An 11,727-nucleotide genomic window follows, 5' to 3' on the forward strand; every position below is an offset into this window, starting at 1 on the left:
AATTCCCTTCCTAAGTTTATATAATCCAGAAATTAAAAAAGATTAGACATTTGCTTATACTGAAACCTGGCAGCAAAAACATAGACGTGTGACTTAAACATAGATGTGTGGCCGAAACATAGATGCGTGACTTAAGCCCATCAGAGACCTGAATCTAGCATAAGGGTGTGAGGACACAGGGGCAGCTCAGGGTTCACAGCTATGGTGGCGACTGACAGATTCCTGGGATGGGGCCTTCACAAGTTTCCATCAGCCTGGTTTTTGAGCCTGGCTCTCTAGGCTTAGCTTACCCCCAGATGCATGAGTTACTTCACAGCCATCTGAGAAACTCTTTTTTTTTTCCTTAGGTTAACCAGTGTTAGTTCCTGTTGTTTACAACCAAGAATCCTGAGAAGTTCATATGTAGCCCACACATAAGCTGAAGTATTGCCTTATGTCATATTCTGAATATTCCAATTATTTTGCAAATAATTCCTCTAAGAGATTAATACATTCTAGAGCATGTAGCTGTGGTTCATTCATTCTCATAACTGTGTAGTATTTCATTGAATAAATTTGCTCTTTCTATATTTTCAAACCACTTTATTGAGATATTGTTGAAATGTTAAAAGGTTGTACATATTTAATGTATGTAACTGGATTTTGAGGGTAAGTATACACCCATGAAACTATCACTACCATCAAGGTCATACACACATCCATCACCTCCCAGCTTTCTCTCACCCCCTTTATCATCATCATCATTAGTATTATTATGCTGTAATATATTTATCCATTTTATTTTCGATGGACATTTGATACTGATGGGTATTGTTTTCAAGTTTTGCTATTACAATGCCGATATAAGGATTTCTGTATGTATATTTTAGTGTACGTGAAAAAGTATTTTTCTGTGATATATTCCTGAGAATAGAATTGCTAAATCATAGAAAATGCATATGTTTAACCTTATTAGATAATGCTATTTTTCTAAAGTGAGTAAAACAACTTATTCTCCCACCAGGAGTTACTGAGAAAATTTAAATATTTGCCTAAAAGTCCTTTAATATTTTGTTATATTTATTGCTAGTTATTTTATGTTTTGGTTGCTTTTATAAGTAGTAATTTTTTATTTTTTAACCTTTAATTACTGGTATATAGATACACAGCTGACTTTTGTACATCAAATTTATATCTAGAAACCTTACTAATATCAGATTTATTTGGATTTTTTCTGGGAAAGACAATCATATTATCCGGAAATAATGCCAGTTTTGTTTTTAAATTTGTAGTTCTTATATTTTGTATTTCTTTTTCTTGTCTTATTGCACAATGTAGGAACCCTCAGTAGAATGGTTCACTATAAATGGCACTGGCAAACATTTCTGCTTTATTTGACTTTAAAGGAGTTGCTTTTAATATTTGACTATTTAATATGACATAGGCTATATTTAAATCTTTAAAAACAGTCTAAGAAAAATTTTCTATTTCTAGTTTGCTAAGAATATTTTTTTAAAAACAGAAACAATTGTTGCTAATTAAGTTCTAACTTACACCTGCTTTAAAGGGTTCAAAAGATTTTCTGTGTTCTTTCACTTTTCTTTTTTCCTTGAAGCCTGGAATATTGTTTTCATAATTATGTTAAGCTAACTTTCACAATCATACACACAGGCATTCATTCACTCAGCCATCAAGACTTTATTGAGTGTCTACCAACTGAGGTATGCAGTGGATACAAAAGTCTACTGAGTAAAATAAGAAGTACATCAACAATTAATAGGGATTTCCCATCTGCACCTCGTGGTTCCTGCAGGGTTTGGTATTACTCTTCAGAGGCATCAGCCAGAGTTGAAAGAACAAGCTTAAGGAATAATACTATAGCATGGCCCTGAGATCATGGTAGGTGCTCTGTAGAGAAGTCTCTATCAAATGTCAAGGAATAGTGAAACCAGGGAGTCGAGCAGGACTTATTCTAAGAATCATCAGCATTTAGGTTTAGAAGATACCTCAGGGCCACTTGGCTGAAACTCTCATGTGGTGCTCTTTTTGACAGATGTCTAGTCATTGCTTGTGTACTTCCGGTCAAGGATGGAAAGCTCCACAAAACACTCTGACCATTGTCTGTCACTGTAATTGTTAGAACACTTTTTATTAAATTGAGATGAACTTTCCTTCCTGGTGGTCTTTTCCCAGTGATCTCACTATGCCCCATGCATCCACCAAAAACCTTCTCCTGCCTCTCTATATGTTGGCTCTCCACATAAAAGAATGCAGGTATCATGTCTCCTGAGACTTCTCCAATCCAGAGTAAACACTTCCCAGTTCCTTCAACAGCTTCTCATAAGAATTCTTTCCCAACTACTCACCATTCCTCTTCTGGGCACACTGCTTTCATCAACATCTCTGTTCAAACTTAGCATCAAAGTCACATGAAATCACCATGATTTGTGATCATGAAGCTGACACCTTCTTGTCCTCACTATTACCCATTCCACCTAGCTTTTCTATATTCATCTCTGAATGAATCCCTACTTTCTCCTTTCAAAACCAGGGCACCTTGGAGAGACTTGTAGGTGTCATTACAAATAAAGGTGATGCAGAAGGAAATACATCAATTTCTCCAGAAAGATAAGGAGCTATGTGAATGGCTAACTGCTCCAGTGCTCAGAAGAGCAGTTCTTTATGATGCTAAGACATTAAGAACATTCTCTCCACAGTCCGGGAAAGAAGGCATTGTATGGTACTGTGAATAATATACAAAACAACCCTTTACATTAAAGAAAATAATGCTCTTATATTTGTTGTGATATTCACCATTGCTTTTGAAATGCAAATGTAAAATATGCATAATGATGTAATGTGGTGCTGGAGTAGTTGTGGGGCCTTGGTTGAATCACCCAATTTCTCCAATCTTCAGTTTCTTTTTCAATTCACCCAGTGTCTTCTTCAACTATGAAAGAGCATGACAGTAATAATCACTTGCAAATCTACCTCCCAGGAAGAATGTGTTGGACCTTCATAAACTATGACCGGCCTACAAATGCAAGACATTGTTGTCATAGTGAGTGTGGTTTTGTCAGAGAGTGAGATAATATTGTCAAAATAACAAAATCCAACTCAAATGTGCACTGCTTTTGCATTCTTAAATTGCTCCAAAGTATTTATCCATAATTTTTGATACAGAATGGTCTAGAGGACATTAAAATTCTCAGAACAACCTGTTGAATGTTGTCTTACTTCTCATTGTTCATCAAGCACATCACCTTATGGATTTCCTGGAGCATATATCTAATTTTCTATTTAGAAACAAATGTTGTTTTCACCAATTACTCCACTGGGGGGTCGTTCCCCAACTCATGACCTTTCTTCTTGTGGATGATTTCATTGAGAAGTGGCTGTCCAGCTAAGAAAACTGACACTCCAGACAACTAGCCCCAGAGATGCCCAGACTCTTCCTGAGGTCCCAGTTCCTACTTTTATCTCTGGTCCCTGATGCCTGTAGAGGTTTCTGCCCAACCCATTTTAGCTTTCGACTGCACAAGAAGAATAAGAGGTACAAATACAGCCAGAGAAGACAATTAATTACTAATATGAGCCAATCCAAGGGGCTTTAAAAGGAGCATTCTAACCTTTTAAGAGTCATAAATAATGTAGACAGTTTCCCCATGTTTTATGCAAGTATAATTTTTTGGTGGTAAACAGTAAGATGAGATATAGATATATGTATATTTCCCATCCAAAACTGTATGCAATTAGCATTTGGAAGACTGTAATTATAGCCTGGTTGAGCTTTTTTGTAGGTGCTAAAATTGATTTCTTGGCTGAATTATTTTGCAATAGACTTAAACTACTAATTGTACACCTAAATGAAATTGAGTGTGAACAAATCGAATAACTTTTATTTTACCTTGGATGATAATTTATTGATGCAAATAAAACTCCTTAATTAAATCTGGCATAGCCAGGCCTGTGGAGGCCCCACATAAAGGCATTCTGTCACCCAGCTTTAGTGATTATTTTAATTTTAGAATAATGCTCTGCTATTCTTAGAGAGGATTGTGTATCTATTAAGGCCAGCAGAGGTAATGAGTATCAGTTCAGTACCTCTTTGAATCGCAGACAGATGTAGGGCAGATCTTTTTTGAAAGTAGTGCTGCTCATTTACAAATTATAATTAAATACATCAAAAATTGATACATACATTACTATTCCTAAAAATAGCCTCTTAATTCAAAAACTGTCAAAGTCCCTCAAAAAGAGAGAAAATGGGTGAAAAATGGAGACACACTTTTATCCTGATCAATACATCTTAGGTACTCGATCAAAGAGAAATAGTTTATATAAATATATCAGTTTCTTAGGGTTGCCATAATGAAAGTACTTCAAATTGGGTGGCTTAAAAAAACAGAAATTTAATTTCTCACAGTTCTGGAGGCTGGGAGTCCAAATCAAGGTGTTGGCATGGCCATGCGCCCTCTGAAACCTGTAGGGGATTCCGTGCCTCTGCTAGCTTCTGGTGGTTTGTGGGCAACTTTTGGCCTTTCTTGGCTTGCAGCTGCATAACCTCAGTCTCTGCCTCTGTTGTCACATGGCATTCTTCCTGTGTGTGTCTCTGTTTTCAAGGGGCTCTTTTATTCTTTTCTTTTCTTGGTTTTTTTTTTGTTGTTGTTGTTGTTGTTTGTTTGTTTGTTTGTTTTTGAGACAGTCTTGCTCTGTCACCCTGGCTAGAGTGCAGTGGCATGATCTCAGCTTGCTGCAACCTCTGCCTCTGAGATTCATCCTATTCTCCTGCCTCAGCCTCCCGAGTAGCTGGGATTACAGGTGCCTGCCACCGTGCCTAACTAATTTTTTTTTTGTATTTTTAGCAAAGACTGGGTTTTACCATCTTGGCCAGGCTGGTCTCAAACTCCTGACCTCGTGATTCACCCACCTCAGCCTCCCAAAGTGTTGGGATTACAGGCATGAGCCACCATGCCCGGCCCGTGGCTGTCTTTCTGTAAGGACATCAGTCATGTTAGACCAGGGCCCACCCTACGCCAGTATGACCTCATCTTAATTTAAGTATACATTTGCAACAATCTTGTTTCCTAATGAAGTCAGTTCTGCGATATTGAGAGTTAAGATTTCAACATCTGTTTCTTGCAGGGGGAGGGGAGACTGATTTAGCCCCTACCAATAAGAGAAAAAAATATTGTAGCATAGTCTGTAAATCTATTTGATATACAGTCTGTATATCAAATGGAGTGAGAAACTGCAAATAAGAAATGCTTTATATATTCTCAGCTTCCTTTAATTCTCATTAATCAGTAATAACCTTAAAGTATGTAAAAGTATTACATAAAATGATGGCAGCTTCTTACTGTTCCCAGTAAGATTAGAACAAGAGGAATGAGAATGGAGCTGCAGTGAGAAAGCATTAAGGCAATATTCGTCTGTGTCAAAGTGGTGCAGCATTTTCAATATCTTCACAGAGAATTTTGCTCTGGTCTCCTCTCAGATATCCTAGCAAAGTGGAGGGGTCCGGTCTGTTAGAGATGACTGAGCGGAGACGCTCTAGAAGAAAGGGGAGAGGTTAGCTCAGGTTTTCAAACTGTGTTTCATGGAACATTGATGTTTCACAAGGCATATAAGTGGTTCCTGAAAGTGTGGGCAAGAGCATACATGATTAATATATACAACTTCTCTCCCTCTATAAATGAAAAGGGACTTATTTCTGCAGTTACCACATATGTGTAGGTTTATCAGACTATTTATTCACTCCAGGGGCTTTTTCCTCTTGAGTCTTTGGCTTGTAACTAGGCTATCTTCCCCTAGTGAGGCCTTGAGAAAGTTTCTGGGGTTCAAATAGCCAGGTTTTCCATATGGATGTCGTGATTTGTTTTTATAGTCTAGTGTATGTGAGTGTATACACACACACACACACACACACACACACACAGAGCTGATGCAAGCATATGCTCTCAAAGCAAAGGAAAAAGATAGATGTCTCCCTATGCCCTTCTAAACTTTTGTATATTATACCTCACATTGTCAGCTCTAAAACCCTATATTACTGGCTTATTGAATGAACTGCACTTGGTAGGTTGAAGTTATCAAATGCCCCCTCATACATATAATATACCCACACCCACCTTACTCTTCTGAATTCTTCTCCTCTGACTTTGAGTGGACTCTTGCTTTTCTGGATTATATCACATATTAACAAGCAGTCACTTCCTTTGCAGGTGCAGCTATTGCCTTAGTTTGGGAACTCCTGAAAGTAGAACATGGGGCAGGACTTGGGAGCAGTTACTTTAAGTGGGAGGAAAATCCTGGAGGTAGGAGTGAGAGGGCAGGGAGGGTGAGATAGGGAAGGAGAGACGCTAATAGAATGGTGCATTATTGAGATGGCTGCTGTGTGCAATGGGGGATTGATCCTGCTGTGGCCTCTGAGAAAGGCACAAGAAGCCTCTTGCTGTTTCTCATCTGAGTGATGGGAGGTGGGAACCTTTATCCATAGGCTTGTATCTCTCACTGCTGGAGGATTGCCCCTGGCGTGGTAATGCCCCTGCATTTCTGGGTTGTGTTGATCCTGGGCCAAATGGGCTGAAAAGTCTTCTGAGAAGGCCCTGCAGCAAAACTGGCTTGAGCATGAGTTTGCATGGAACTACCCACTGCAGCTATGGCTGAAATCAAGAGGGGCAAAGGGCATGACATGGTGTGGGGCATCCCCAACACCTCCTGCAGTCTACCTTGCCCTGCTCAGATCTACCCATGCCCTACATGAAGTCAACCCAGTTAGTACATCCTCAAGGTGACAGCAGATCCCACACTTTTAAAAGTCTATGTCCTGCTGAATATGGTGGCATGTGCCTATAGTCCCAGCTACTCCAGAGGCTGAGGTGGGAGGGTTGCTTGAGCCCAGGAGTTCGAGGCCAGCCTGGGCAACATAAAGTACATGTCCCATGCTAAGGTACCAGCGGATGCAGGCAGTTCTGATTAAGCCAGCTGTAATTAATTCCTCATGTCCCTTCCCCATTACCCATTTTAGATTTCTCCTACTCTTAGTGGCGCCTATGTGATTTAGGTTGTTTACCAGGTAAAGTAACCCAGTAACTTGGTGAGCAGTTCAAGCCCTTTTGTGTGCTTCCATTGCTAGTCTTTGGCTGTGCAACCACTCCACAATTACTGAGCTTGGAAAACTAAGAGAGGCACCAAGGAATACCCCGTTATGCATATACCCACTCCTGCCTCCATTACCCGCTTCTCTGCCTGCTGGTCTATGAACACTAGCCCAAAGTGATCTGTTGGCCTTCACAGCTTTAGGTTTAGTGGAACCACTGCTATATTCTCTAGCAAAAACACTTCTTTTCTAGGAGGACAAGACTTCTAATCTCAGAGCCAGTAATTGGAGGGAAGAGAAGTTCAAATTCCCAAAGTGGGTCACTCAGAGTGATGGTGAGAGGATTTAATCCTAATTCTATCCCTTGGTTCACAGACTCATGTATTCTAGCCATTGGGGATGTAGTTTCATGCAATGGTCAGTTCAGTACACACCTTGCATCTTAGAGGAAGTACCTCCACTCTATAGGGTGTTGTCCCTTAGGTAGCTTAGCTAAGCCTTTAAAAGGGATCTGTCAGGGAGCCTCTTTCAGGGGTGTGGTGTGTGGTAAGATGGTAGATCCTGTGGTCCTGCACTCACTCTGATGCCTCCCTCACAGTGAAACAGGTTCCACTGACAGTGGTAATGTCTGCAGGATTTCATGTCAGTATGTCAGGTGCCCTGCACATCTGTGGATAATGGTGCTCTCAGAGGCACTGCAGCAGAGAAGGAAAAGCAAACTCATATTCAGAATAGAGGTACATTCTGGTAAAGATGAACTCTGCCCCCTCTAGTTGGAAGTGGTCTGATCTAATACATTTATTTATTTGGTAATAAATAAATAAATAATAAATTTACCAATTGTCTTAGTGAAAAAGAGTCCATGCTGGATGATGAATGAGGCCTTGAATAATGGCCTTCCCTGCCACTATGGCCACCCTCCATTTATTGTACAAGCACTGGGATGGCTGGGGACGGAAGATGACTGACATCTACCAGTCAGTTGCTCCCATCTACCTGGTTAGTGAGTGTCCCATCTGTGCCGAATCTTCTCTAGTGGCATTGATGTGAGATACAAAGATCTGCACATTTTGTGGCCACTTCCAACAGTTCATCTACATGCTTCTTCCCACACCACTTTGTCTCTGATCATCTAATCTTGCCCCTTCTAAACCCCAGGCCAAGACCAGCCAAGTTATTTGCCACTACACGGAAGTCCATGTATATCCTTATCTCATACCACTTCTCCGGGCGTACAAAGTGGGCAAACAAGCATACTGCTCACAGCTCTACCCTCTAGGAGGCTTTCCCTTCATCACTGTCCTTTAGGGCCACCACTGAGTTGAGTGGTAGTTTTGACAGCTGTCCACTCTCAGGCAGCATTGATTATCTGAACCAATCCATCCATGAACCAGGAATGAGGTGTGTTGTTCCTCCTTCATCAGTGAATCATAGAGTTCCCTCACTCCTGTCCCCATATTTATAGATGTGAGCTGAGAGACATGTTAGGACAGCAGAGGTAGGTGACATGGAGCCCTGGGCCACCCTATGCCCTCTGGACTTGCTCAGACCTGGTCCTGAATATACCATTTTCATCAAACTTTACCAACTTGTTAGATCTGACAACATCCATTTCATAATAGGAAACTCCTATCATATAATCACTTGATGTCCCACTTTCAGGTGCTTGATCTCGCTTGACCCCTTATCACATCAGAAGCTGTTTTTTGAGTGGTGAGTAATTAAACAATAAATAGTCTCTTGAATGGAGTAGACATGGCTTTCTCCAGAACCCTACCCATTCTGTACTGCAAATCTATTAGGGTTTGTCCAAGATTTCCTATAGCATCCTTTTCTACCATAGATACCCCAAGCACTGTTGGATCTGTTGAATTATATGGCCTCAACAGCAGAGTACATTGTCCTGAAGCCTAGAATTTCTGCAGTTTTCTTATGCTTTGGGTCCCACTCAAAACTGGTAGACTTCTAATGACCCAAGAAATGAGTCAAAGAAATAATCTCAAGTGCAATATTGGCTGCCTCCAAAGATCCAAAATGGCCCACCAAACAATATACCTTTTCATAGGGGTAATTTTTTACCTTAGGATGCTGCAAACCATGGGACTCCTAAAATCTTCACTGATATGGCAGGACTTTGATACTGTAAATGATTTATGTTTCACCTTCATGTGTTTTACTATGACATCCGGAGTACCGGCCACTTCCTGTTCACCAAGTCCAATTAGCATAATGTCAGCAATATAGTACACCAGCAGGGTGTGTCAAGGTGACAGAGAGAAAGAGAACATATATAACCTTGGGGAAAGACAGTGAATGTGTACTCACATCCTTTCTTAATGAGACAGAACTGATCTTGACCATCCTTGCTGAGGAGGTTCGAAGATGACTTGTCTGCCAGGTGGATAGTCACAACCCAGGTACCAAAGGCTGTGCTGATCTGTTCCAGTAAAGATACCAACATCCAATTTGGCAGCTACATGCAATTGGGACTACAACTTAGATAATGTTTTGGTAGTCTGCTGTTATTCATGAAAATCCATCTATTTTTTGCAGAGACCGTGTAGATGGATTGAATGGGGATATGACGGGGACGACCACCCCTTCATCTGCTAAGTTCTTGAGCGTGGCATTGATCTCAGCCATTCCACTGGAATAGGGTATTGCTTTGATTTGCTGTCTTAGGTGGGAATGGGCACTTTCTGGGTTTCCATTTGTTTCTTCCTTCCTGGTTCTTATTTCACAGGTCAGGAAGCAAAACGTGAGGGCTCTACCAGCTGCTCAGTCTATCCTTTCGAATTAAGCACACTGGAACTGAGGAAGCAACGACAGGGTGAGTCCTAACACCCTCATCATCACTGCTGAGCCTGCCTTGACAAGAACTCCATTTATCACCTGCCTCCATGATTTCCCATCCTAACTAGCTGTCATCATGGAATTTCACGTTCTGCTGATGTCATTGTAAGGTTGGACCCTGTATACCCTGAAAAGTCTGTATATTTCCATTGTCTTAGTGTAAAGTTACACAGGTCCCTTTGGGGGAAGGTTTGTGGCATTGCAGGGTTTTTTCTCCAAGGGGTCCCAGACTCCCCTCTAATCACTAGGCCAGGAGCCTGAGAACTGACTCAAATCTGGGAGCTAGGTGAGGGATTATCACTTTTCTTTTTGGCAGCAGACTTCAGATTTCAGCTTACCTTCTCTTAATTTTTTTTTTTTTTCTGGTTACACAAGTCAGGAAATATTCACAGTGGGTACCCATCTATCTTTCCTCTAGAAATACCCTGTGTGTACAGGACCCTGGCTGGTACCTTGGCCTTGCTGCCATATGGTAGTCATATTCACTTTGATGGCTGAATGCTGCTACTTGGCCTCTGCTACTCCAAAATATCTTCATCTTCAGAGAGGTCAGTTCTGCTGCAGCATTTCCTACTGTGAATCATAGGCCATGGAAGACAATCACTAGCGAGATTCCCAACAATGCTGGTGGTCCCTCACCAGTGAGTCTGTTATTTTTATATAAAGGGCATGTCTTCTTGGCCTCACAGGGAACAAGATCAGGGTCTCTGGTCTTGCATAATAAATCCTCCCTGGACTGTCTGACTCCTTCCTCAAATGTGGCATCTTTCCCTCATTGACTGTAGGCTGTCATCTTGTCCAAGCTTCAAGAAACCTCTGACCAGCATTATTAGGATAGGCACAATTGTCCTTTTGAGGACAGTGAGTTATAGGAGAGTGTCAGTAGACCTTCCCTGGTCACTCTTATGTATAATACCCACACCTCCTGACCCAATGCTCTCAAGATCTGCCCCCATATGTGTTTCTCTGACTTCTGCTGGTAAGTATTAGGCCTTTCAACTCTTGATGAGTAAGCCAGTCACCAAATACTTGGTGAATAGCTTTCACTAACTGCCTTTGCATGGGACTTCATTTCCTTCTCTGGGGTTTTGCAGATAATGGACCTTAACTAGTGGGCTGGAGGCAATGAGGGGATGTGAGGATGCATCTTGTGAAGGACAAAAGTCATCTTGTAAGTATTCCCCTCAGGTGAGGACTTCCTGTGGTACCCAGGTAATGGGTGGCTGCTTTCTTCTGGCAAGGGAGTGGGGCTGCTTCTGTTGCCCCAGAGATCGGGGAAATCCTAGGGTTCAGTGTTCTTAGACTCATCTCAGTGGGAGTGGCAATGACACTTAAGTCTAACTGAAGCATTTGGGGTCTATGGTATCTATAGATTATGTAAGTTTCCTCCACAGTGTCCTCTGCCATGCTGGACAGAAGTGGGTGGTAAGACTGTATCATTTGGTAGGAAGAGTCAATTTCCTTGGGCAGCAGCAGAAGCTCAGCATAACCATTCATTTAAAGCCAAGAGGGATGCAGGTATTTGATGGTTAAGGTTAGGGGATAATGGGCCGGGCACAGTGGCTCACGCCTGTAATCCCAGCACTTTGGGAGGCTGAGGTGGGCGGATCATGAGGTCAGGAGATTGAGATCATCTTGGCTAACACGGTGAAACACCATCTCTACTAAAAATACAAAAAATTAGCCAGGCATGGTGGCGCGCAACTGTAGTCCCAGCTACTCGGGAGGCTGAGGCAGGAGAATTGCTAGAACATGGGAGGTGGATGTTGCAGTGAGCTATCACGCCACTGCAC

At 41.5% G+C, this 11,727-nt stretch overlaps 1 long non-coding RNA gene across 1 annotated transcript in view; it reads left to right on the forward strand.

Annotated features, from left to right (window-relative positions):
• The window catches only part of LOC129037886 (uncharacterized), a 47,435-nt gene extending 36,320 nt beyond the window's left edge, over nt 1-11,115 (forward strand). Inside the window, exons 3-5 of the long non-coding RNA XR_008503011.2 lie at nt 9,635-9,738; nt 9,825-10,039; nt 11,029-11,115. This is a non-coding gene — a long non-coding RNA (uncharacterized LOC129037886). The remainder of the gene's footprint in view (nt 1-9,634; nt 9,739-9,824; nt 10,040-11,028) is intronic.
• Nucleotides 11,116-11,727: the final 612 nt, after the last annotated feature.

Source organism: Pongo pygmaeus, chromosome 5, assembly GCF_028885625.2.
Source record: "Pongo pygmaeus isolate AG05252 chromosome 5, NHGRI_mPonPyg2-v2.0_pri, whole genome shotgun sequence".
NCBI lineage: Eukaryota > Metazoa > Chordata > Mammalia > Primates > Hominidae > Pongo > Pongo pygmaeus.